Raw genomic sequence first — 27,863 nt, 5'->3', positions numbered from 1 at the left:
TCACCCCCCAGCCCTGTCACTGAGCATGTGGGGGGGGGCTCAGATCCCCCTCACCCCCCAGCCCTGTCACTGAGCCTGTGGGGGGGGGCTCTGATCCCCCTCACCCCCCAGCCCTGTCACTGAGCCTGTGGGGGGGGGGCTCTGATCCCCCTCACCCCCCAGCCCTGTCACTGAGCCTGTGGGGGGGGGGGCTCTGATCCCCTTCACCCCCCAGCCCTGTCACTGAGCCTGCGGGGAGGGTGGCTCTGATCCCCTCACACACATCCTAGTCCTGTCATTGAACCAGGAATTGGGGGCTCTTATCCCCTGGCCCTCCAGCTTGGTTATTGAACCTGTGGGAAAGCTTGGATCCCCTCACACCCCACCTTGTCACTGAGCCTGTGGGGGGAGTAGGAAGGGAGAGGCTCTGATCCCTTTCCCCAGGGCCTGCCACATTGATCCTCCGGACCTCTACCTCCTCTTTTTCCCCTCCATCTCTAACTTTCTCATTCTTGACACTGAGCCAGCTAACCGGATAAGCAGCACCCACCAAAGGAAATGGGCTAGGATTCCTTTTGCAGCTGGTACCATGTGGCTGCAGAAATCAAATTGACTAATCCCCAGTCACTCCTTTTGATAAATCTTCTGTATCCAACACTACAGGAGTATCTTACTGTGACAAGCTATGTAGTAAATAGATACAGACTAATCTCCAAGCAGAGAGTCCCTATGGGTGAAGTAGTATCTTGTATTGGACCAGTCTCTGTTGATGAGAGTCAAGCTTTTGAGCCACACAAAGCTATTCTTCAGATTTAGGAAAGCTATTCTGACCATCACGGCTACATGGAAGGTGGAATAGATTGTTTAGTATAAAATACAAAGGTTCAAGTTATTAGCTCTTCATAGCTATCTCCTTCATAATGTCAGAATGAACCTGGCTAACCTTGATTACTTCTGTGGGAAAAGTAGAAAAATTTATACATAGAAGTTATGCAGAGGGAAAGTAGCACCCTGGTCAATTTACCTCTACAGCCTTCCCATGTATAAATTATTACTGCTGGTCACCCAGCAGAGACCAAGAAGAAAAATGAAGCAAGAGAAAAACAAGAACAAATATGAATCAATTTCAAGATGGAAGGCTTGGAAGATGGAAGAAATCTGAGTTACAGAATTGATTCCTGGACCCATTCTTATAGCTGTGTAGCCTGGAAAGCAATCTGGTAAGTGTCTCCATCACAATATAGGTTTTTCCTCTATGCAATAAACACAAACTAGGTCTGTGGATTTCCCAGTGTTGAACACAATGACAAATACAAAATATTACTTCACATACAATGGCTCTCTGCTTGGAGATTAGTCTGTATCCATTTACTACGTTGCTTGCCACAGTAAGAAGGTAGAGTGTTCCTTCATTTACAGTCCCAAGACTCCAGTACCATTTGATGGACAACTCAATTACAGAGATATGCACAATGCATTTAGTTACTTACAGCAGCCCTAACAATTTTTCCTCCAGTTTCATGAAGTTTACACATCAAATAAATTTTCACTAACTTACATTTTTGATCTAGGGTTAGTTATGTCCAGGGACATATATAATGTAAGGCAATTGAGCCCATGGTTGTTGATGATGATTATGAATAACAACCAACAGGTAAATGTAGTGTAAATTATTGGGGCATGTACCTTGTGAATGTAATGTGATAACATCCCCTTTTTTTATATTCTAAGTGTATGTCTATACCGTGCTCATTTTGCGCAACAAATATGCAAACGAGGTGAAGCATGGACTATCGCTGTGACTCATTTGCATAATTAATTAGGCTCTGTTTTTGCACAAGAGGCTTTTGCACAAAAAGGAGCCATTTATGCGGCTCCATTTTGCGCAAAAAACCCTGTTGAGCAAAAGCTGTTCGTCCTCTTTTTTTTCAGGAAGAACGGCTCTTGTGCAAGAGGGGGGTTTTGCGCAAAAAACCCGAGTCTAATTAATTATGCAAATGAGGTGCTGCGATATTCCACGCTTTGCCTCATTTGCATTTTGTTTTGCGCAAGAGGGGGCAGTGTAGACGTAGCCTAAGGGTACGCTTACACCACCAAATTTTGTCAACAAAATTTGTCGACACCCAAAAGTCAACAAAACAAAAATCACCGGAGGGTGTTCACACTTGCTCCCTCTGTCAACAGACACCATCTACACTGGGGGCACAATCGTATGATTAATGCATTGTGGGTATGTATCCCATAGTGCCATGTTGTGGGAAGACAGAGCTGATCCCTGAGCCTCTTCGGATTCCCCCTCAGCTATTCCAGAGCCTCTTCAGTTGGCAGGAGCAGCATCATGAGTAGCTCTGTGAGCTCTCCATGCTGAGGAATTTCAAAGCAGCACAACAGTCTGTCCCATTTCCTCCTGCAGGACAGAACAGGAGCTCTCCAACGATTTGCTCTTTGTTCCCCAAATGGTGCAGCTCATTCAGTTGTCAGACACTTTCCAGAGTTTTGAAAGGGGAGGAGCACATGCCTGCAGGGAAGCAGAGATCAAAGCTGAGCAGAGTCATCAGGGCAGGCATTGGGGGATACTGGCAGAAACCAGTTCTGTCGACACAACAAACAGCAGAGTCTACACTGGATCATTTGTCAACAATAAAAGGAAGGGAAAATAAAAAAATCTCTCATAAGGGTGGAAGTTTTTTGTCTCTGAAACTGGCATTTTTCCCAACAAAAGTCCCTTTGCAGTGCTTATGCTCACACTGTTTTGTCACCAAAAGTCAGGTTTTGATGACAAAACTTCGTGGTGTAAACTTAGAGTACGTCTAGACGGCAGCATTATTTCGGGATACCGGAAGTATCCTGAAATAGCAACACCGTGTCTTTAAATGCTACCGCTATTCCAGCGTCCCTGTAACCCTTGAGGGTTAAGGGATTTGTCAGAATAGTACCTTATTTTAAAATCTGGCACTGTCTACACAGTGCCAAATTTCAAAAAAAGCTCTTTCGACCTAGACTTCGAATAAGCTACGCAATTTGCATAGTGCAAATTGCGTAGCTTATTCTGACGGAAGGCTGCTGTATAGACACACCCTAAATCTTATACTACTATAGTAATACGACCTATGGTACGCCACTCCAACTACATGAATAAAGTAACCGGAGTTGACTTACCTTAGGTCTTTATACCACACGGGATCAATGGGAGACACTATCCTGTCAACTTACCTTATTCTTTTCATCCAGGTTAGAGTACTGGGATCAGCTGGAGAGTGATCTGGAGTTGATTTGGCAAGTCTTCACCAGCCCCTCTACATTGATGCAGGTGCATTGATTTCTACTTCCTCGATCCCGGCTGCAGAGGAGATGTAGCATTAGGATGTGGTTATAAACCATAAAACACCCAGTAGTCCTCCCTACCTATTCAGGACATTCAAAACTCGGAACTTCATTATTCCCCTATTTTGCCAGTGCACTGAATACAACATGGCCCTGGAACTGAAAGCAAAATAAAGTCCTTTGTTTGAAGTGATATAGGACCAAATTCATCCAGGGTGTACTCAGGTGAAATTCCACTGTGGAATTGTACCTTTGTGCATGTGGGTTGAATTTTGCTCATGAATTTCAGAAAATTAGTTCAAAGAGGAAAAGTAAAGGTATCTCACCATTCCTCTAGTAAAACAGTTCTTCTCGTGTTACTAACTACCCAAGCTCCTGGAAGCACATACACTTGTGGAATGGAGTCTGAAAACAAAGACAGGAAGTCATGAAGTAGAATTGGTAAGAAAATAAGTAAATCCACTCTGGATATCAGATTGAAACTAATCCAACAGAAAAGTCAGTTTAGAATTTATTGGATAAGGAGCTATGAGCTGAAGTCTGGGAAATATAAAATCATAGTATTGGAACAGTGTTCATCATATCTTTTACAGGTTATTCATACTATAAAGAAGTTACCAGAAAAAATAAATATAATACTGGGAAATGACTTACATCTGAGATCCTTATCATGGGAAGATTTGGATTTCATGGTCACATCTCTAGGAAATGTATTTTGCACAGTGTCGAGGTACTCTTTAATCATTATTAAAACTGCATCTGGATCTGCCATTTGCATGGGGGTTTTGTATTGTGGTTTGGATTTTTTCACCGTAGTGGTCTGTCATGGTAGCAGAACAAAAGGCTAGAAGAAGGGAGCCCTTTCTAATAGTCACTCAACAAGCTTACACTTAAGGGCTACGTCTACACTGTAGCCTTCTTGTGGAAAAGCTTATGCAAATGAAGTGTGGGGTGGAATATCGCCATGCTTCATTTGCATAATTAATTAGCAGCCATTTTTGCACAAGAGGCTTTTGCATAAAAAGGAGCTGAGTAGATGGCTCCTTTTTGCGCAAAAACCCCCTCTTGCACAAGAGCTGTTCTCTCTGAAAAATCCTCTTGCGCAAAAACAGCTGCTAATTAATTATGCAAATGAAGAACAGTGATATTCCACTCCGCGCTTCATTTGCATAAGCTTTTCCGGAAGAAGGCTAAAGTGTAGCCAGGGTGTTGTTAAGAGACAATGCCCGAGCAAGTGAGTACATGGCTTTAGTCCTTTCTCATGAGCAGCATCAATACTAGACTGAACAAGATGGGTTAGATAAAACAAGACAGAAACCCATAGGCCTTGTCTTCACTTCTTAAATAAAGGTGGGTTTGTTGTTGTTTATTTTTCTGCTTCATGGTAACCGATATACATGAGCTCTCGTGAGGCAAAAACACAATGAAGACCAGGCATTGACAGCTGAGTGAGGTCAATTCCAGACAGACACAATGTGCTGAACTAATCTAACCTAATTTGCCTCAGCATACCTTTGAAGTGCCTATTCTTGCCTGTGTTTTTACCTCAGAATAGCACATGAACATTACTTAACCCAACAGTAAAAAAGTAGCCCTTTTTAGCATTGAAGACAAGGACACAGTCTAGACACACAGATCTTGACCGTCCAAGGGGCATGTCTACACAGCAGAGTGCACATCTACACAGCAAACCCACTATTTTGAAATAATTAATTAGCTTTTTAGTCCAACTTCTGTAGCCCTCATTTCACAAGGAGTAAGGGAAGTCGAAGAAAGAGTGTTCTTCCTTCGACTTCCTGCAGTGTAGACAGCGTCTAAAGCCGAATTAAGCTACTTCGACTTCATCTACGCAATTAATGTAGCTGAAGTTGCATATCTTAATTTGACTTTAGCCTGCAGTATAGATGTACTCTAAGCAAACGGGAGTTGGCTCTATGACTTCTTGTCACTTAAGAGGAAAGTCTATCTAAGGGTATGGCTACACAGCAGGGCTAAAGTCAAATTAAGCTACGGAACTTCAGCTATGTCAATTGCGTAGCTGAGGTCAAAGTAGCTTAACTGGGCTTTAGGTGCTGTCTATACAGCAGGAAGTCGAAGGAAGAACACTCTTCCTTCAACTTCCCTTATTCCTCATGAAATGAGGCTTACAGGAGTCGAAGTAAGAAGTCTTCCAGCTCAAGGCTATTTCGTGTAGTGTAGACGTGCTCTTTGTTATTTCAGAATAACGTCAGTTATTGCAAAATAACGCTGCTGGGTAGACATACCCTAACTTAGTTTATAGTGAAGCATGAGACTAGATAAAATTAAATATGTGTGTAAGTTGCTCACTATTTTAAGATGCTTTTTTCTCTAATGCTTTATTCCGACTGCTAAGCAAAAACACTTTGATTAAGAAAGTAATTGGCCATATCACTGATAACCATTTCCTGAAGGAAAGAAACACAAGCTCCCAAAATCTGGGTAATGAGGGGCTGGCAGGCATATGGTTACTTAGGGCCTAAGGGGGGAAGAATCATGAGACTCCACCATAACATAAAGGCAAGAGGGCATGTCCACACTAGGAAATTATTTTGAAATAACTTATTTTGAAATAACTCCTGAAATAACTATTTCGAAATAGTGTGTCCACACTAGATGGAAGTTTCGAAATTAGCCCGAGATAGGCTCTCTTAATGTGGACGAGGTACATCGACTTAGCGCCCCAGGAAGCACTGGGAAGTTACCGCTATTTTGAAATAATGAAGTGTTGTTCCTTGTGGAAAGCAGGAGTTTGTTCAAACTACTCAGCCTGTTATTTTGAAGTAACGGGCTTGGTAATGTGGACGCTCTACTTGCTATTTCAAAATAACTCCTCAGTGTAGACCAGAGCAGAGAGACCAAAAAGGAAGCAGAGGTGCAGCTACTCCCATGTCAGTATTTTATTTGTAGAAAGGTATTAAATTGGAAAATTGTTCTCTTTGTTATTCTTCTGAGACACTGAAAGCATTTTATACTCTCTTTTTCTCGGTCCCATTCATCTACTATATATTTGAAAGAGTTTGTCTGTCTGTTTGCTCAAGGACACCTCCTAAATGGTAAGACCTAGGACCACCAAATTTGGTATACAGCCTCCTCTTATCATAACGTAAAGCAATACAGGCAGTCCCCGGGTTATGTACAAGATAGGGACTGTAGGTTTGTTCTTAAGTTGAATCTGTATGTAAGTCGGAACTGGCGTCCAGATTCAGCCGCTGCTGAAACTGATCAGTTTCAACAGTGGCTGAATCTGGACGCCAGTTCTGACTTACATACAGATTCAACTTAAGAACCCCAGGCATCCCCAAGTCAGCTGCTGCTGAAACTGATCAGCGGCTGATTCCAGGAAGCCCGGGGCAGGGGCTTCCTGTAGTCAGCCACTGGTCATTTTCAGCAGCTGCTGACTAGGGGACACCTGGGGCAGAGCAGCTGGGGTGCTGCTGGGTTGGTCCAGTGGCACCCAGAGCGGCGCTACAGGACCAACTGGCAGCGCCCCAGCTGCTGTACCACAGGCGTCCGGAGCAAAGCCGCGGAGCACAGGGGCAGCGGGACAGCCCAGACGCGCCGTGGCTATCCTGCTGCCCTCGGGCTCCGCGGCTTTGCTCTGCTCTGCTCCCCGTCCCCCAGGTCTGCAGACCAGGGGGAGGGGGAGCAGAGTAGAGCAGAGCGGCGGAACGCGCGGCCAGCTGACAGCCCAGACGCATCTGGGCTGTCAGCTGGCCGCGTGCTCCGCTCTGCTCCCCCCCCCCCCTGCAGATCAGGGGGAGGGGGAGCAGAGTGGAGCACAGCAGAGCGGCGGAACGCGCGGCCAGCTGACAGCCCAGACGCGTCTGGGCTGTCAGCTGGCCGCGTGCTCCGCTCTGCTCCCCCTCCCCCTGGTCTGCAGACCATGGGGAGGGGGAGCAGAGCAGAGAGGAGCGGAGCAGAGCAGAGCAGAGCAGAGCAGAGCGGCAGAACGCGCGGCCAGCTGACAGCCCAGACGCGTCTGGGCTGTCAGCTGGCTGCGCGTTCCGCCGCTCTGCTCTGCTCTGCTCTGCTCTGCTCTGCTCCCCCTCCCCCTGGTCTGCAGACGGGGGGAGGGGAGCAGAGCGGAGCGCGCGGCCAGCTGACAGCCCAGACGCGTCTGTCAGCTGGCTGTCAGCTGGCCGCGCGTTCCGCCGCCGCTTTGCTTCCTCTCCCTGGTCTGCTCGAGACCAGGGAGAGGAAGTGCCCCGTTCGTAACTGCGGATCCGACGTAAGTCGGATCCGCGTAACTCGGGGACTGCCTGTATAAGGATTTGGTTGTGCCAGGAAAATGGGATGTGCCTGGAATGGGATTGTGTCTCAGAAAACCATACAGAAAATAGACAGACTCATCAGGCAGGTGAAAAAGGCTGGCTGGGAACACCCCCTCCCCCATCTGGGACTGCCCCAGGCCTGAGCCTCTCACCTCCCAGGTACCCTTTCGGGAGGGGAGGCTGAAGCTCCCTCCCCCCAATTCATTCAGGAACATTGCTGGCTGTTCTTAATCAGGGAGTGAGAGGAAAGTGTTGCATTGATCACTCTGGCTGGGGAATGCAGGGAACAGAGGAAACTGGACCTGCTCCCAGCTGGGGGACATGCACCCCTCCCCCATCTGTGCTGACTGGAGCTGCAGCAGCCATGGAGAGTTTCTGCTCACCTAGCCCCATACTGCTATGATTAGCGGGCTGGGGTAGTCCTCTCACTGCAGGGTAGCCTTCATACTGAATCCCTCATCCCCAGCCCCAGCCAAAAGCAATGATTTAAATGAAGAAAAACGAAAAATAATTGAGTTCAGGACCTGCGAAACACCAGGTAAATCTTCTAGTCATACATAAAATAAGTTCCTAGAACACAGAATGCTATCTCATTGAGGTATCTCTTTTCTGTCACGCTGGAATTCACTGGAGTTGCACCAAAGTAGCAAAAGTAAATTTGATCTAGTGCAATAGAGAAAGGAGCAAGGAGAACTCATTACCAAATTTCCATTACTTCTAGACAAAATAGAATGGAAGTTTAGCAATCACTTAGAAACTTCTGAGCCTGTTTCCTTACTCTAATTAATTACAAAACAAACCACGATATATAATATAGATATAGAAATGTACTGTATATTTGTCTGTCTTTCCCAGTCACTATTTTTTAAATAACTAAATTATTTTAATTGAACATTTGCTAAAACCTTCCCAGCAGAACTTTAGTAAACTGTTAACATGTCATGTAGCATATAATTTTTTTCCAAACCCAGTTATTACTATGCTGGACAACAGTTTACTCTCTCTGATTCAGGAAAGTAAGTTCTGAAGATAACCAGACAAACACCCACTTTCAATTTCCTTCTTGACCGTATTGGGATAGTAATTTTTGTTTTGCTTCTAAAAAAGACAGGAGCCCACAAAAAGGTATTTTCACACATGAGCCAAGTTCAAATTCTGGTGAAATAAAGATACCAACTAATGCACAAGTGTTCCTTGAATGTAAGTTTTAATGTAGACAAGTGTGGAATGAAGACCTGGAGAGTATAATGGACTTTACTTTTTTTTTAAAACATGGTCAGACTTCTATGTTCAATGTTCAGAACCCACTTATTTTCTGTGATAGGCTACAGATTAACTAGAGGGTTATTGTGTTTAGATGGACTGCCATAAAGCATATTTTTAGACTGATTCAAATGTAAATACACCGAACCTTGCTAATTCCCATGGGGCGGAGGAAAGTGAATGGGGAATTAAATTTGCATCTCACTGAAGACAGAATCACTCTGGCTATGTCTACACAGCAGTGTGATTTCAGAATAATGTCAGACAAAGAGCGCATCTACACTGCAAGCCATTATTTCAAAATAATGGTGAGCTGGAGGACTTCTTGCTCCGGCTCCTGGAACCCTCATTTTACGAGAAGTAAGGGAAGTTGGAAGAAGAGTGTTCTTTCATCGACTTTCTGCTGTGTAGACAGCGCCAAAAGCCAAGTTAAGCTATTTCAACTTCAGCTACACAACTTACATAGCGGAAGTTGTGTAGCTTAATTCGACTTTTGCCCTACTGTGTAGACATGCCTTCTAAAGTCAAGAGGCCATATATTACTACTATCCCCCACTTGCACTGTGTGTATTTAGAGCTTGATCCAGCTCCATTAAAGCAGTGGGGATTTGATCAGGCCAGTACACTATGGTAGAATCATAGAATACCAAAACTGGAGGGGATCTCAAGAGGTCATCAAGTCCAGTCCCCGGCCCTCACAGCAGGACCAAGCACCAGCTAGATCATCTCTGATAGATGTCTGTCTAACCTGCTCTTAAATATCTCCAATGACGGAGACTCCACAACCTCCCTAGGCAACTTATTCCAGTGTTTAACCAGCCTGACAGTTAGGACATTTTTTTTAATATCCAACCTAAATCTCACTTGCCACAATTTAAGCCCACTGCTGCTTGTCCTATCACCAGAGGTCAAGGAGAACAATTTACATTTAATATACTGTGAAATATCATAAGAAAAATGAAACTGCACTTGTCAAAATAATTGAACAGTACATTTTGTGATGCTCTGCCCTTAGCTTCTTTCTAATCCAGTTTGTTCACTTACTTGCTAATTTGCAACATTTGTTAATCTGCAATAGATCTGTCATTAATGCGAATTAGCAAGGTTCTACAGAGCACAGTTTGAAAGAAGTGTTGCCAAGCAAGTGAAAGCTTTTTCCTCATTTATGTAGCATTAAACATGTTGTTATTTTCTACCCAGCGTGAACTTGAAACATCATTTTCTCACATGCATGATTAGATTAAATAGAGACAAATCAAACTTCAAATTAATTGGCCAGATTTACCTCTGGGGGTGTGTCTACACTAGAGAGGTTTTTTTTAAAAAACGATGTTTTTTTGAAAAAACTTCACTTACGTCCACACTGCTATTGCATTCTTTCAAAAAAAATCGAAAGAAATTAGGGTTTTTCCAACATTGGTAAACCTCTTTTTACAAGGAAGTAGCCTTTTTCCAAAAGGGCTCTTTCGGAGAAAGGCGTGTGTGGACAGGGAAAAAGGAGCTCTTTTGCAAGAAGAAGAAAGAGGAAAAAGCACAGATGCCCTGGTGGCCATTCTGCCCATAGTAATCACAGATTAAATGCGAGATAGCGTCCATTCAGTGTGGATGCTATCTGTCAAAAAAGCAGATTGCTTTTTCGATGCACTTTTGCAGTGTAGACTCTCTCTTTCGGAAGAAGTTTTTTCAGAAGATCTCTTCCAGAAAACCTTCTTCCAAAAGACGCCTGCAGTCTAGACATAGCCTGAGTTTCACCACTGTAAATCTGCAATAACAAAGGGTTTACACACTATGTAAACTATTGAGAGTAGAAGAGTAGAAGCTGGCCTACACACTGCAGTAGATTAATCAAACAGAACGAGGGATGAGCAATTCAGTAAGCTAAATGGGGCAAAGTCTCAATTTACTACTGCCCAAATGTGGAACAAAAACTCAAATGGGGAACAGTGTATGGGAATAGTTAGAGCCCTGCAAATTCATTGATATCCACTTTATATCCATGGTTTTTCTGCATCTGCAGATGTGGATGTGGATAGCTGCAAATCATTTCTGCAGATATGAAAGTAGATACCACTTTTGTATCTGCCCAGACCTGTAAAAATAGTAAATATATTCTGTAGAATAAATAATTATATGGATTTCATTATTCTATATCTGTGATGTAGACTCCGGTCATCTGAAGAAGTGGGCTGTGCCCACGAAAGCTCATGATACCATCTACATGTTTTGTTAATCTATAAAGTGCTACCAGACCATTTGCTTGCTATGATGTAAATAACCAAGTAACATGGAGAAGCCAGGTTTGGGTGTAACAAAAGTCTGTTTGAGTCTAAAATAAAGCACCATTGAAAGGCATGACTAAGATTATGAAAAAAGAAACAGGAATCCAGTTAATATACTTCCTTTCTCCCACCTTTCATCAGTCTTGTTTAGTTAGATTGTAAATTGTTTGGAGATACGTCTGTCTCTTATTATCTGTAAAGCAGTAGGACGATGATCTAACTGCTACATAATAATAACTAATAATGTAGTTACACATGTAAGTGTTTGGACACCAAGGGATATAGCCAAAAACTTTTGTAATCAACATTTAGAAAATGAAGGATTATACTTTATTTGGGGAACTGACTTGGTAACCTTGTGCTACAGTTTCTGGCTAATGTTGCAAGAAGCAAATGTGTACAAAAAGTGGAAAATCATTCAAGCTTTTTGTTAAAAAAAAGTGATTTATATGGTTTAAGAATAAAACAGTTATCTCTGCAGAGGAAGGCAGTCCTATTCTTCATGACATGCAATAAACATTCTGAGTTATACAAATTATGAAGCTAAATAATGGCCTTGTAAGTGCATTACTTTGTGCATGATTTATTTATTTGTGTGTAAGAAGGTGGCTGTGGTGTGAAGCCTATTGATTCCTGTGCATTAAAGTGCATTCCATTTGCCTCAGAGAATGCATTTTAAAAACAGATTTGGGGAAACAAATATAGACCATTGTGATGACTTCTCCTTTTTAATCCATTACCCCAGAGTTGCCCTCTAATGTCTGGGTTTTTTAAACTACCCATATATGGTATGCATGTTTGTTTTCTTATGGATCTTCTTAAGTCGCTCCATAGTGTATCATATGTTATCCAAAGAACAGTCTATGACTGGGCACTGAGAGAACCTTATCTAATTGTGTATTGAATCTATCTATCTATCTTTTTAGAGTGTCTGTTTGTCTGTGAGTCTGTTTGTTCAACTCCTCCTAAACAGTAAGAGCTAGGGCCACCAAATTTGATGTGCAGATCCCTCTACTCCTAACTTAAAGCAAAGTCATGGGTTGGTTGTGCCAGAAGACCCAGAAGCCCTGGGAGAGGGACTGTTTTCTATAACACGTAAAGGGATCAGCTGCTGTTGGGAGGGGCGTGATACAAGAGTGGCCACAGGGCCACTTTTAGCCCAGAGGGGAGGGCTATCCTGCAGAATGTCAACTAGGGACAGCCATACTACCACGGGAGTGACCAGCAGGGGTGGGGCTCTGCCATCTTACCTGCCAGTACACCGAGAAAGTAGCTCCCTCTCCCAAACCCTCCCTCTCCCCACCAGCCTTGACCACAGTGCCAGCGGTGGAGGGGGAGAAAAAAGGCACCTGGCAACAGGGAGGGGTGGGGTGAGGAGAGGAGAGAGAAAAGGTTCATGCTGAATGGGACCTCCACCTTGAACTCCTCCTCACCTCCCAACGCTCACTCTTGCACTCACATCTGCAAGGGCCTGCCCTGAGTCCTGCACCCCCACATTGCCAGCCCCCCACCCTGAAGGATCCAGGCAATGCTGGGTAAGTCTGCTAGTGAGTTTATATGGAGTTTTGCACTACATAAAATGCACTTTATACACTGGGCACAAGAAGCAGTCTGTGTCAATAATAACAATAAATACATAAGAAATGTTCATATCTAAAGCATTTTACAGGCATTAGTTAGTGTTCACAGCATTCCTGTGGGATGGGTGACTAAGGACTTTATTAGGATTCCCATTCTGAATATGGGAAACTGAAGAGGAGAGAGATCGAATTTTCAGAGGTATTGAACCCTCACAGCTTCTACCGATTCTTACTGAAGTTAGAGGTGTTTAGCATCTCTAAAAATCAGGCCATAAGTGACCTTCCTCAGGGTCACAGCAACAGAGCCTGTCTCAGATCACAGCTCTTATCCTTGTGTAATGCTCAGGAATCGCTTGGACTCATCAGAAACTGTCATGAAGCCTCTAAAGAAGAAAACACAAAACTCTTGGGCTACGTCTACACTGCAGGATTCTTGTGTAAGAATAGCCGTTCTTGCGCAAAAATGTGTGTCGGATCAGAGGGCTTCTTGTGCAAGAGTTATTCCTCTTCCCATGAGGAATAAGACCTCTTGCACAAGAGCTCTTGTGCAAGAAGGCAGTGTGGACGGGCAACAGGGGTGTCTTTTGCAAGAAACCCCTACGGCTAAAATGGTAGACGTAGCCTTGTTGATTCTGTGGGGCCTGGATTTCAGCCAGGATTGTTTGTAGAGTTAAAAAAAAGTTCAGTACAGGCAGTCCCCGGGTTACGTACAAGATAGGGACTGTAGATTTGTTCTTAAGTTGAATCTGTATGTAAGTCGGAACTGGCGTCAGCCGCTGCTGCAACTGATCAGTTTCAACCGCGGCTGAATCTGGACGCCAGTTCTGACTTACATACAGATTCAACTTAAGAAACCCAGGCGTCCCCAAGTCAGCTGCTGCTGAAACTGATCAGCGGCTGATTCCAGGAAGCCTGGGGCAGAGCAACTCTGCCTCGGGCTTCCTGTAGTCAGCCGCTGGTCAGTTTCAGCAGAGGCTGACTTGGGGACGCCTGGGGCAGAGCAGCTGGGGTGCTGCTGGGTTGCTCCAGTAGCGTGGCTCCTTGGCACTACTGGAGCAACCCAGCAGCACCCCAGCTGCTCTGCCCCAGGCGTCCTGATTCAGCCGCTGCTGAAACTGACCAGCAGCGGCTGAATCAGGACGCCTGGGGCAGAGCAGCTGGGGTGCTGCCGGGTTGGTCCGGAGCGGCGCTGCGGGACCAACCCAGCAGCCCCCAGCTGCTCTACCCCAGGGGTAGGCAAGAAAATCCTGGTCTGCTGGGGGGGGCACTAGCTGCACCACCCAGCAAACCAGGGAGACGGGGGTGGCGGGACCGCCCAAGTCCTCCACGGCTTTGCTCCGTCTCCCTGGTCTGCTGGGGTGCTTTGAGTAGGAATAAGATCCTCCGGAAAAGGGCTTTTTTTCCGGAGGATCGGGGCCAGTGTAGACGCTCTTTTCCGGCTTTTCTAAAAGCCGGAAAAAAGCGGCGGACATTTTTATTTAAATGCCGCGGGGGATATTTAAATCCCCCGCGCATTTCCCTATTACGACCTGTAAAATTAGCATGCCCCTTTCGGAAAAGGGGCCAGTGTAGCCAATATGTATAAGGGTGGCAGAATTTGGCTCAGAGCTCTTCCGAAAGTTTTTGGTTTGTCCCTGAACTTAAATTGCTTAAAATTTATATTGAGAAATCCCCTTCAAATATAAAACAAAAATGAAGGCTCTCTTTTTAATGTAGAACCAAAGAATTACAAGCAACTCCTCGGCCATCTCGGACATTCTATTGCAATTACAGGATTACTCCATATAGTGTGTTCGGTTCTGTCTAGGTTTAAATGTCCCAAATGAAAGCTCTCTGTAGAAGCAGTGTAGCCTAATAGACAAAGCACTGACCTCAGAAGAATGGGTTCCATTCTCACCTCTGCCACTGGCTGTATGACCTTGGGCAAGTCACTTTGCTGCTCTGTGCCTCAGTTTCCCCACCAGTAAAATGATACTGATCTCCTTTGTAAAGAACTGTAAGATTGACTGATGACAGGCACTCAATAAGAGCTTGGTATTACTTTCAATGAGGCATTAAAAAGGAATCTTCCAGGCACATAAGTGTAGACCAATAGCCATTATTCTGAGATACCCTGTGAAGGGGGATGGGGAAACTCAAATTCTGTTCCTGGCTCATCCACTTACTGATGATGTGACCCTGGATTAGTCATTTCTGGCTCCCTCCTGCTCTGTGTCTGTCTTGTCTACTAAGAAAGGCCTACACTAGGGATGTGAAAGTGTAACCATTTACGTGGTTAACCAATGAGTCTGAGCTCACTGATTAACATGCACAGTTATGCACAGGCCTCCTCCCATGTGCTGCTTCTCTGGATCAGAGGCAGCAGTGCAGGGGTCAGGCGGGAACTGGTGCACGCAGGGAGTCAATGTTTAAGTTGCCTCCCCCCATTATGCTGCTGCCTCTGTATCAGAGGCAACAGCGGGGTGAAGGGGTGGGAGCCAGTGCATTCAAGGAGCAGTAGTGCAGTAAAGCAGTAGCTCGGGCCTCCGTATAAGGCTACATCTAGACTACAGGGTTTTATCAGAAAAAGATACACAAATTGCGAACAGCAATTTGCCTTGCTTTTTCCACCTTTTTTTTCAGAAGAGGCTTTTTCGAAATTTGGTTTGTCTACACGGGGTCACATTTCAGAAAAAACTCCTCTTTTGGAACATTCCTTATTCCTCTCACTATAAATACCCCTGCCTCTGTAAACTCCACTCCAACTTATCTGGTGAAGTGGGTTTTACCCACAAAAGCTTATGCCCAAATAAATCTGTTAGGGTATGTCTACACTAGCCACCCTAGTTCGAACTAGGGTGGCAAATGTAGTCATTCAAACTTGAAAATGAAGCCTGGGATTAAAATATCCTGGGCTTTATTTGCATGTTCCCAGGCGCCGCCATTTTTAAATGCCTGGTAGTTCGAACTCCCTGCCCGCGGCTACACGCGGCACGGGCTAGGTAGTTCAAATTAAAGCTCTTAATTCGAACTACCGTTAGTCCTCATTGCTAGGTCTCTAAGGGTAGGTCTACATACCAAGTTACTTTGAAATAAGTTATTTCGAAATAATAACTCTCCAAATAACTATTTTGAAATAGCATGTTCCCACTACAAATCTCCATCGAAACAGCACAGGGCTATATTGAAATAGCATGCCCACACTCTGGGCAGGGCCTCAGGACAGCAGTCACTTCCTGTAGCTGCTGTCTGAGGCTAGCTGAGGCTCGTGCTTAAAGGGATGCCTCTCTACAGCTGTGTCTCAGTCTTCTCTCCATTGCCTATCTCCTTGAAGGACAGCAGGGGTGGGTGCTGGGGGGACTTGGGAAGAAGCAGGTGCTGGGGGGGCAGCTGCTGGACTACTCAATGGGGGTTACCAGGCAGTTGACAGTGGTGGTGTATGCCACACACTAGGGATGTTAAGGACTAGTCAACTATCCAATAAGCAAATGCTTATCAGATAGTTGACAGGATAGTTGACTAGTTGCTTCCCTCCCACTTGCTGCCTCTATCAAATAGAGGCAGCAAGGGGGGGAAAGAGGGAGGTACTTCAAAGCAGCAGAGTTGCTTGGAGCCCGGGATCAGCTGGGGACTCCCCAACTGACCCCGGGCTCCATGCAGCGTTGCCCCTTTTAAATGCCGTGGGCAACCCGGCATCTGGCTCCTCGTGGCATTTCAAAGCAGCAGCTCTGCATGGACCCCAGGGTCAGCTGGGGAGCCCGGGCTCCATGCAGCACCACCGCTTTGAAATGCCACCATTGTGTTTCAAAGGGACAGTGCCGCCCTATCGATGAATTGAATAGTTGATGCAAAAAATGCATCGACTATTTGATTAGTCAGTTACACGATACTTAACATCCTTGCCACACACATGCTCTCATGCTGCTGGGACAGCTGCTGCCAGATGATGCACTGCAGCTCCCCGTCGTCATGGTGCTCCTTCAAGTCTGCATCCCACCCATGCTGCTCCTGCTTGAGACACCACTGAAGGATGCACAGGCACGCAATATGTTCTCACTCTAGGTCCTCATGGGGTCATCTGTGCCAGTGGCTCTCGCGGGGTCACTGTGCAGGAGATGCAGGAGATGGTGGGCACACCATGCTCACAGCTGCTCCAGCTGTGAAGAAAAGAGAGAACAGCAGTCACCCCAGGAGACAATGTGCCCGAAGCCTAACCCTCATCTCTGAGCCAACACCCAGGGTCTCGGTTCAGACAATGACAATGTCCTTTAAGCAAAGCTATCTGTGGCCTAGGCAGCGGGTCCTTTTCTGCAAGGGCACAGACATCCCAGGGGAGCCTTGTTTCCCCCACACTCCAGGACAAGCAGGCATGGGAAGGACCTGGTTAGGCCAGGAGCCTGCAGGCGGAAGCTGGAGAACAGGCTGGCTCGGCTTTCCCAGGTTTGGCAGTGGCGGCGTCCCACAGAGAGAGGATTTCTATCTCTGCCCACTGGAGGAGAGGCGGGGAGGGTGTTGGGGGAGGTGTGTGTGTGTAGAAGAAGCGGCTTTCCGGGGAGGGTGGTACAGGGGTTCCCCTCCACTTCCTTTCTCCCGGCAGTTTCCCATGCAGGGGCTCGGTGTCTTCCACCTCACTGAGCTTGACTGGGAGTGGATGCTGCCCCGAGAGCGTGGGCATAACTCTGTGGCATGTGAAGCACTGCTGTGTGGGTCCATGTGCCTCTGTAGTGGCAGCTTCTGGTGGGAGGGTGTCCCACCAGTCAGGAGTAAGTCAGGCCTCTCCAGAAACCCTATGAGAAGGAGCGACTCGTTCCTGTGTGGCAGCCTCATGTGGCTGACTACTCCGGACTGGCACTCCATGTGCACCCACTTGCACAGGCTGCTGGGCGTTCCCCAGGCTGAGAGGAAGGGAGAACGGCTCTTGCGCAAAAAGGGGGGTTTTGAGCAAAAAGGAGCCATCTACACAGCTCTTTTTGCGCAAAAACCTCTTGCGCAAAAGGGAGCCGAAGAGGAAATGCAAATGAGAGCATGACATATGCAAATGAGCGCTCCATTTGCATTTCCTCTTGTGGAAAAGCCTTGAAGTATAGACGCAGCCTGAGTTGAGCCATTGGAAGCCACAGTATGAAAGCCTAGGAAAACAAATCTAGTGTGTACAGGCCAGAGAAAGCTAGACTGAGTCTTAACATAATGGATCAGATCCTCATCTGGAGTAATTTGTCATAGCTCCACTGATATCAGCTGACTACAGTCATCTGCACAAGATGAAGCTGTGGCAGAGAGAGAGAGAGTGTTTCTCCCCTTTTCACTTCTGTATTTTTCTTTTTCTGTGCGTGTCTCCTCCTTTTCATAACACTCCCTGTACTGTCCAAAGAGCAACACAGCTGCCTACCTCTAAAATCCACGAACTAGTCCTGGGGACTGCTAGAAGCAGCAAGATTTTATGCATCTCTTACTGTTGTTTTTGACAGATGACTGGAATTGGGTCTTTGCTAGGGATTCCTTTTTTTGCCCTAACAGTGGACAAACCACACAACATTTAGATTTCAGTTTTAGATGCTTATCCAAGCTTCACATGAACCTCTCAAGTCTGAGGGATTGAGCTGGAAAAACTATCAGTGGGAATAGGCTTTCATGAAATATTCAGGCCTTCCGGCTTGCCATCAAACCAGAAAAACCACCTGAATAATAACTATTCTTGAGGTATTCTGGTACTTTTGTTCTTGGTCTGGGCAAGAAGATGCAGAACCAAGCAGGTGAGGAAATTGAGGCAGAGAGAGAGAGAGAAAATGAGTTGGAGAGGAAATCTATAGCAGAACTCATGTTTCCTTTTGATTCTGCAGCCCTGTGCCTTATTCTGGAATAAAAGTCTCTCCTTGGGACATTATACTGTCATAGCGGTTGATATGACAGTAAAATTCTCAGTGTAGATAAGTCATTAAGCACAATGCAATTCCTTCCTTTCACTTTCCATTTCCTCTTCTATTTTTCCTTCATTATACTCAGAACTCTGGACCTCTGTCTTCCCACCTGTTCTTTACCAATTCCTGAGTCAGCTGGTCTGCAGACAGCACTTCCCTGGGCTTGTTTCCAGAGGATGTGGGTTTTTTCCCACATCTCTTCATTTTCTTTTTCTGTGCCTTTCATTTGCAACTGCCTCCCATTCCCTCTTTGTCTCCTGTGATCGCTTCCCCCCCTCCCCACAAAGGTGCCTGTTCTTTTCTCCAGCATCTCTTCTTCCCACTCCCTACATTGCCTCATTCTTACCTGTTAGTTATCACAAATTCTTGCAGAGGTTTGAACTGACCACCTGATGCCTTAGCAGTTCTTGGTTCTCTGCTATGATACAGACATATAATCTCTCCACCAGACATGAGTCTTTCCTTGATTCCTTTCACTGGAGGCCTTACAGGGTGGGTCATTTGTCAGATCTGACAAATGGCATAAATATTTCCCTGATCTTCCCTAAGCGAAACCAAACTTCAGTGAAACGATGTGTACCTGAAAACTGAAATAAACATACAAAACACTCTCCTTTTAGAGACTTTTCTGCCAGGTCCTGGTAAGAGGTGAACACCTCTGGGCTGCAAACTCCTTAAAGAAGGACTTTAATGGAAATGCCACTAACTCTCAATGAAAGCTGTGTCCTCTGGCTGCAATATTAGAGCACCTTCTTTTATATATTAATATACTTCTGTTGCTCTTACTCCATTTTGCTCCACATTTCTGCTGAGGACATTGCTCTAACAGATCTGTCCAGCAGAGGACAGGAGAGGCCAGGAAAATCTGGTTTGAATTAACCAGCAGCAAGGAAAATGTTCAGCATTTCTTTTCCTTTATTTGACCAAAGAATTGTGGTGTTGCATTCTTTCCATGCCATTTACCTTATTTATCTAGCTGAAATGTGCTGGATAGAATCCAAAATGAACTTTTTCCAAAAGATTAAACCAAGCATGTGCTACTTTATTGTTTGCCTCTCAATTTGCCACTGGCTGAAAGAGGATCTATCAAATATGAGCAAAGCAAGCAAAATGAACAATCCGCATTAACAGCCACCACATAATGACGGATTATGCCCTAGGGAAGTTAGATCATGGGCCAGATATTCACACTGTAACTTTTTATCCCATGAAGTCTGATCAGGAAAGGGTTTAGAGGGATCATTAAAGTTCTAACAACAAATGATTTCACCCAAATTATAAATGCTGTCATTTAAAAGCATTTCCTTTTACTGTTGAAGTTTCACTTGGATACAACGCAAGCCCTTTTCAGAGGTAATACTGTTGGGTTAATGATATTTCAAAAAAGCAGTGCATGATCAATACACTTAGTAGGAACACAAACATGAGCAGTGGGTGAAGGTGGGGGTGGGAGGAGGCAAGCCCCATGCTCTGCCCTAGCCCCACCCCTTCTGCCCCGGCCCCACACAGATAACCACAGGAAGGTGGGGTGGCACATGGCCCCAACCTCTCTGGCCCCAGAGCACAGGAAGGAAGGGCGGTGCCAGGGCTGGCTCGAGCCATTCTTGCGCCCCAGGCAGCAGGCGCACAACGCATGCGCGGCTCTGCCCCCAGGAGCACGGCGCACCTTACAGCTGCAAACAAGCGCGCGGCGCCTGATGGCAGCTGTAAGGGGCGCCGTGCAGCCCCCAGCCCTGGGCGCGCAGCACCTGATGGCAGCTCTAAGGGACACCGCACGGCACCCCTTACAGCTGCTATCAGGAGCCCCTCATAAGTTGGCGCGCTGGGCAACTGCCCGGCTACCCCCCCTTAATCCGGCCCCAGGTGGTGCACGGCCCCAGCCTCCCCGGCACCGGAGATTGGGGAGGGCAGGAGTTTGGGGGCAGCAACACACTGCCCCCTCTAAGCCTACAGCAGGCGTTCTGGGGACGGAGTATGGGTGGCGCCAGGCTGGCGGTTTGGGAAGGCAAAGCCCTCCCCTGCCTAGCATACCCAGTGCCCCTGAGCACAAATATATTGAAAGGAGACTATTGGAGTAGAATTCTCGTTCAATGTGGAGTTGACTTGTGCATCACTTATTGTACATGGAAAAACATAAATTAGTTTTGAATGTGTCTTTTTCTTTTACTGATGAAATACTAGAAAATTTACCCAATGTTTCTCGGCTCCTTAACTCAAAAAAGTTTTGTTTTTCTTCATTTAATTCATTCATTTGGGGTGGGGCTGGGAATGAGGAGTTCAGTCTGCAGGCTGTCCCGGGGAGAGAGGACAATCCCAGCCCTCTGTCATTGCAGCAGCTTGGGGCCAGGTGAAAAGCACTGTCCATGGCAGCTGCAGCGGGCATAGCTGGGGGAGGGATGCATATCCCCCTGTTGGGGGGCAGACAGACACACAGAGAGAGATGTACAAAACAGACAAACTCTGAAATGTATAGAAGATAGCTGTACCTTTCTCCACTCCTGTCTCCTGCTAGCCCATTGGGGTTATAGCTGTTCTGAGCCTCATTTCTTGTCCCTTACTGACACCCTGTGGTCTTTCTGCAGTATAACTCCCTCCTACCAGACACCCTCTCTTTCCATAAGAACATAAGAATGGCCATACTGGGTCAGACCAAAGGTCCATCTAGCCCAGTAGCCTGTCTGCCAACAGTGGCCAGTGCCAGGTGCCCCGGAGGGGGTGGACCGAAGACAATGATCAAGTGATTTGTCTTGTGCCATCCATCTCCAGCCTCTGGCAAACAGAGGCCAGGGACACCATTCCTACCCCATGGCTAATCGCCTTTTATGGACCTAACATCCATGAATTTATCTAGCTTCTCTTTAAACTCTGTTATAGTTCTAGCCTTCACAGCATCCTTTCTGTTTTATAAGAACCAATCGAATTGCAGGCACATCCCATTGTCCTAGCACCACCAAACCCTGACTTTGCTTTAAGTTATGAGAAGAGGAAGCTGCATGCTGAATTTGGTGGTCCTAGCTCTTACCATTTAGGAGAAGTTCTTGAACTAACGGACTCACAGATGGATGAACAGACAGATGCACGTTTCTAAAATATATAGTAAGATAAAATCTTCATCAGAACTTGATTATAATTTACTTGACCACCATGACTGCTAGCATAAGAGTCTGTCAATGTTGCATAGGAATGAGACCGTTCTATCCAGCTACAGCTTTAGCATTGAAGTGGCTTTCACAGATATTACAGGGCTTGCAGAGCTAAATAGACGGCATTTATAATGAAATCAGAGGTAACGGAGAGGGTAAGTTACTTGAACACCATAAAATAATGCTTGAACTGTTCTGGATGACTCATCTGCCATGCCCAGGCTCTCTCAAGGCTCATACCGAGTCATCCCCTCCTTTCCATGAGATTCTGTTTCCTTGCTTGTTTACAATACAATGGGGCCAATTAAAAGAAATACTTTACGGGCGAGAAAGACTAGCTGGAACTTGTGACTTTAGCACTGACTGATGTGTTCTAGTGCCTTCTCTGGGTGATCTCAGAGAAAGAGACAGGACTGTTATTGCTTAGAGAGGAAGCTGGAGATCTGAAATTTCAGTTGGATGAGATAAAGAGTGAAGAAAACCATAAGAGAGCAGCAAGGCAATATCTAATTCCACCACACCCGCATCGTGAGGCTCTCTTGTCAGAGAGCTATAGAACTGTAGGCCTGGAAGAGAACTTGAGAGGTCATATAGTCCAGTTTCCCACACTCATGGCAGGACCGGTCTTCCTCCTTCAACAAAGCTACTGGGCCTTGGTTTGTAACCACATTGAACTCCTACAAAAACAACTATCCTCTCTTTTCATGGCATTTAAGAAACTGGGTTAAAGGAGTTTTATAAAGCTCCTCTTCTTTTTTTGTTGTGGGGGAGGACAATAATCCCATTGTGAATATCTCTGTCTTGGTACGTTTATGGTTTAGGACTTATTTTAAAGTACTTTACACCGCTGTGAAGTAAGTAGGCAGGCAGTGGGTTCACTTTAGAAAGAGGAAAAGTTGAAGGTGTTTCTCCTACCACATGCTACGTACTAACAGGAAAGGACTCCATGCTTTTATAATGAAATTGACTCTTTATTAAGAGAACTATTTACAGAGATGTTACGACTGCAGCTAACATTCTAACCATGTGCACACAGACTGACTTCCTGCTGCCACCTTCAGATTGTTCCCTCCTGCAGTCTGTAATCCTCCCTCTAAATTCCAGGCATGTTGCTACAAAAAGGGCATTTTAATTCATTTCCCACAATTTAGAATGTTTTGTTTTACTTTATACTTTCCTCTCAGCTTGGACAATGAAAACAGACACCTCACTCTCACTGCGGTTTATAGCAAAAATCTAGTTAATTTCGCATTCATTAGAAATCCTTCAGTTTTGTGGCATACATGACCTGAAACTTCAGAGTCTCATTATGGTCCCTTTCATCTGCTTGTCCTGGTACTGAAGGGTCAAGAAAAACTCCTCACACCGCTCCAGGAAAATCCTTATAAAAAACTTCTGGATCTATTACTAGCCATACTAGGACTTCATGATTTGGTTGTCTCCCCACTCTTTGCTTGTTCTGTTCCAGCACAGAGTGATTCTATCTACTCTTCCCAAAATGAGAGTTGCATTAATGCCAACATTTGGTACAGTTCATCATTGGAACATCATGCTTTCACTGTGGTTAGAACAAAGGCTCCAGACAGGAATCTAGAACATGCCCGGCTAGAAATTGTTTTCTTTTATTAACTAATGGGCTAAGGTCAAAATCAACCACATCAGGTTCAGAGCCTGTGTCAGAAACTATAATTCCCGGCTTGCAGTTCTGCATGCAGTCTATTAAACCAAAGCCTTCTCTACACCTCTGGATTGTCTCCTGGGACTAAATCCTGCTGGTATTACAGCAACCCTGCCGAAGAATTCAATAATGCCAACAGGGTCGATCCCTGAAGCATGTTATTTAATTCCAGAGGTAAGAGCGAATTCAATTAGCAGAGTTGTGTAACATCACAGTAGAGCTAAATGTTGCAACTCTGTAAATAGGATCTCTCTGGTCTGGCAACATCCGTCAAAGTCCTGATGTGCTGCGGGGGAGCTGGGCGGCTCAGCCGGCCTGAGGGTGGGAACCGGGAAGGCAGGCGTACGGCCCAGCTGGGCTTGAAGGGGGTTAGAGGAGGGTCAGGAAGCCCAGCATGCAACCCAGCTGGGCCATTGGGGAGCTAGGAAGTCCGGTGGGATTGCAGGGGAGGGGGCTGGGCCAGCAGCAGGGGTGCCAGAAATGGTCCAGCAAAATCCCTCATCCAGGGATTGGGTCTGGCAAAATTCCCTCATCCGGGACCAGTCAGGGATATCTTGCATTGTACACAGCTATAAACTGCAAGAGAACAATCTGCCATTCCAGCTGCCATTTCTCCTCCCTTTGTCCAAATGCCCAGGTTGTAAGAATCAGGGAGAGAGAGAAGGCCAAGGTGCCTGCTGGAAAGCAGTGCTCTGAGAACTGGGAAGATACTTTAGTTTGTCTTCTTAATTTCTTTCTCCTGATGTTAGCTTGTTGCAGTTTATGAATATAGGTTGAACCTCTCTAGTTCAGAACTCTCTGGTCTGGAAACATCCATCATCCGGAATGATTTTAGATATCCAGATATCCACTTTTCATGGGTGTGGGTCAAGTTTCCCACGATCCTATAAAGTTTGTTTACAGCCACCAGCCCTGACTCTCAATGTGCTGTTATTTAGCTCTAATTTACTCCTAAATGTCCTCTAACAGCCCAGTAAGCAGTGGAAGTGTTGGTGAGGTGAGGTTGACCATAAATTGCTTTCAAGCCAGTAAAGTATCAATATCATCTGCCAACATCTAAAAACGTACAAAGTGAAAACCAGGGAGGCGTTTTTTAACCCCATTGAAATTAACTTGATCAGTCAGAAGGATCAGATAAAAAAAGTTAGATATTAGATTTAAAAAGCAGGGATTGCACCTTTGGTTACGATCTCTTGGGAGTAGGAGGGAAGGTTGCCGTTTTCTGCTATCTGTTTGTATAATGCCTACCTCAATGGAGCCTCAATGCCTGATAGGAGCTGAAGGCACAGCCCCAATACAAATAATAAATGATAATATCTGCTGCTCCACAGTAAGGATGTTCAGCTTTCTTTAGTTGTCTAGAGCAAGAAAGGTCTTGACAGCCAAGTTTCAGACACAGCGTTCGCTTCCTCGTCTCTTCCTCTTTTTGGCTTAGAGAAACTGGAACTAAAATGATGAGGATGAGAGATCTAGTATAGGTTGTGAGGACTGTTTCCAGGTTTGGAGAACAACATGCATTGAATTATTATATCTAGCTCTTAAAATAACAACACACTCAACACTGTAGTAATGCAGATACTGTTGCTCACATTTGATTTGCAGGTGTTTTTCTGCAATGAATGATCTAAACTTATCTACCCAAACATCTTTCTAACTGCTTGGCTGGAGGGACAATAGAAGCCAAGGAGACAAGAGAAAGAAAACGTTCGCAATTTCAGTTGCGATTGATGCCCTAAATTTGTAAATGAGTCTTTAAAGTGCAGAAACTGCGAGGAGTCTTGTGGCAACATAGAGACCTACAGATTTATTAGTGCATAAGTTTTCATGTGTAAGAAACCCCCAATTCATCAGATGAACTGAAGTGGAGTTTACAGAGATATGGGTATATATAGGGACAAGAAACAAAAAAAGAGGCATTTATACAAGTACCCTCTTCCTTTTGTTCTCCTTATAGATACCCAGGCCTCTGTAAACTCCACTCCAATTCATCTGATGAGGTGGATTTGACTCATGAAAGTTTATGCCTAAATAAATCTGTTAGGGTATGTCTACACTATCCCGCTAGTTCCAACTAGCGGGGTAATGTAGGCATATCGCACTTGCAAATGAAGCCCGGGATTTGAATTTCCCGGGCTTCATTTGCATAAGCGGGGAGCCGCCATTTTTAAAACCCCGCTGGTTCGAACCCTGTGCAGCGCGGCTACACGGGGCACGAACTAGGTAGTTCGAACTAGGCTTCCTAGTTCGAACTAACGGTAGTTCGAACTAGGAAGCCTAGTTCGAACTACCTAGTTTGTGCCCCGTGTAGCCGCGCTGCACGGGGTTCGAACCAGCGGGGTTTTAAAAATGGCGGCTCCCCGCTTATGCAAATGAAGCCCGGGAAATTCAAATCCCGGGCTTCATTTGCAAATGCAGTATGCCTACATTACCCTCCTAGTTCGAACTAGGAGGGTAGTGTAGACATACCCTTAGTGTATGTCTACACTACCCCGCTAGTTCGAACTAGCGGGGGTAATGTAGTCATCCGCAGTTGCAAATGAAGCCCGGGATTTGAATTTCCTGGGCTTCATTTGCATGAAGGCGGCCGGCGCCATTTTTAAATGCCGGCTAGTTCGGACCCCGTGCTACGTGGCTACCTGCGGCATGGACTAGCTAGTTCGGATTAGGCTTCTAATCCGAACTAGCTGTACGCCTCGTGGAACAGGCTGTAAGCTGTAAGCCTCGTGGAAGCCTAATCTGAACTAGCTAGTCCATGCCGCGTGTAGCCGCACGGCACGGGGTCCGAACTAGTCGGCATTTAAAAATGGCGCCGGCCGGCTTCATGCAAATGAAGCCCAGGAAATTCAAATCCCGGGCTTCATTTGCAACTGCGGATGACTACATTACCCCCGCTAGTTCGAACTAGCGGGGTAGTGTAGACATACCCTTAGTCTCTAAGGTGCCACAGGACTCGTTGTTTTTGTAGGTACAGACTAACAGGGCGACCCCTCTGAGACTGGAAGGAGCAGGTCACTTATTAATCTATTTTACCAGTGTACTTTTTAAGCAAGGGCTAGGGTGATCTACGGGTGACATTGCAAGTCTACAGCCTCATTAACATCACCTGACTTACAGCAGCAGTTGAAGGAGAAGCCCACCCCCTGCCTGCAGTCACTACAGGAGAGGAGATGATGGGGAAACAGGAAGGAAAACATTCCAGGTGTGCATAGGGTAGGGAAAACCTCCAGGCTCTTTCCAAGCTATATAGTGTGACAGGAAATTCCTGCTTTGGAGAACAAATGAGGGGAAGAACACGTCCTGGGGGAGGAGAAAGACAATAATCCAAATTCCTCTGCCCATGTGTGACGGCACGATGGGGTTCCCCTGTCTCCTGCACCCCGAAATGGCACAAACAGACTGCACCAGCCAGTGTAATAGAGGAAGTTTATTGCCTCTCCAGGATACAGCACAGCACAGATGTAATCTGGTCACAGAGCTGGGCTAGGATGCCTCAGGCCCCCTTGAGATGGGGGAGACTGGGCCCCTAAACTCCAGTCCCTTTCCCTAGGCTGTCTCCTCCATGCTTCCAGCCAGCAACTCACTAACCCTCTTCCAGCCCTGCCCCCCAGCCAGGGCAGCCTCCACCTTCCTTTGTTCCTCTCCATGGGGGGTGTCTGGCCATACTGGTTGCATAGTGACTCATCCTGTTTTGCTGGGTCGTGGTACCCACGGCAGCCAGTGGGGGTTACCCCAGAGCCAGCAGCATAGAAACCAGCCAGGTACCCCCACTACGTCACACCATGAAACCACATTCAATTAATGGGATTACATACGTTTAACCCTGTAATTCATGGAAGAATTTGTCCCAGTGTTTTAAAAATAAAAGCTTCATCTGTACATAAGTATGTCTGCATAGTTAAAGTGGCAAAACTTGCCTAGAATAGCTGCAGTTATACTGTATTCCTGTTCTGGGAGGTGAAATAAGTTACACTGACATAAGCATTTTTATACTGGTATATCTGCAGCTATGTTAGGCACAAGTTACTGCATAGCTGAGCTCACCCCCAAATCAATCCCTTTACACCGCCCCCTCCTGCTACGTTGGCAAAACTTACTCACATTAGTAAGGCATGGGCTGGATTGTGTTTTCATGTGTTCCTGTTCACCTGCTTTCCAGGTTCCCTGCTTGTATGGTCTCTTGGGTTGATGGATGGTACCAGAGTGGTACTGAAGGCCAGAAGAGAATCCTCTAGCCTGAAATTCAGCAGATATAGACAACCCCACTTTTTACAGGTCTGCTCTAGGTCCCGGGAGACCTGAATTTGAATTAGGCTTCATATGACACACCTTTATGACACAGTGATGTTTCATCAACACCTGGTGAAGCTGCATCGTGTGATGACATAACATCTGCAACTTCATAACATGATGATTCATCCTGCAAAACAA

General features: G+C 45.8%; 1 long non-coding RNA gene across 3 annotated transcripts; it reads right to left on the bottom strand.

Annotated features, from left to right (window-relative positions):
- Positions 1-53: 53 nt before the first annotated feature.
- On the bottom strand, positions 54-27,863 carry LOC112543972 (uncharacterized). 3 transcript variants are annotated; one of them, XR_016347626.1, is made up of 5 exons: positions 21,637-21,703; positions 16,607-16,853; positions 3,630-3,708; positions 3,193-3,319; positions 54-2,497 (listed from the first exon to the last, which is right to left on the bottom strand). It is a non-coding gene; the product is annotated as an uncharacterized LOC112543972 (long non-coding RNA). The 3 variants fall into 3 exon arrangements; XR_012897082.2 differs by lacking the exon at positions 21,637-21,703 and adding an exon at positions 27,534-27,863 and having other exon boundaries at positions 55-2,497; XR_003087268.3 differs by lacking the exons at positions 16,607-16,853; positions 21,637-21,703 and adding an exon at positions 27,534-27,758 and having other exon boundaries at positions 55-2,497.

This window comes from Pelodiscus sinensis, chromosome 21 (genome assembly GCF_052426305.1).
Source record: "Pelodiscus sinensis isolate ZL-2025 chromosome 21, ASM5242630v1, whole genome shotgun sequence".
In the NCBI taxonomy this organism is placed as follows: Eukaryota; Metazoa; Chordata; order Testudines; family Trionychidae; genus Pelodiscus; species Pelodiscus sinensis.
This window is presented reverse-complemented; position numbering and strand designations above follow the sequence as displayed.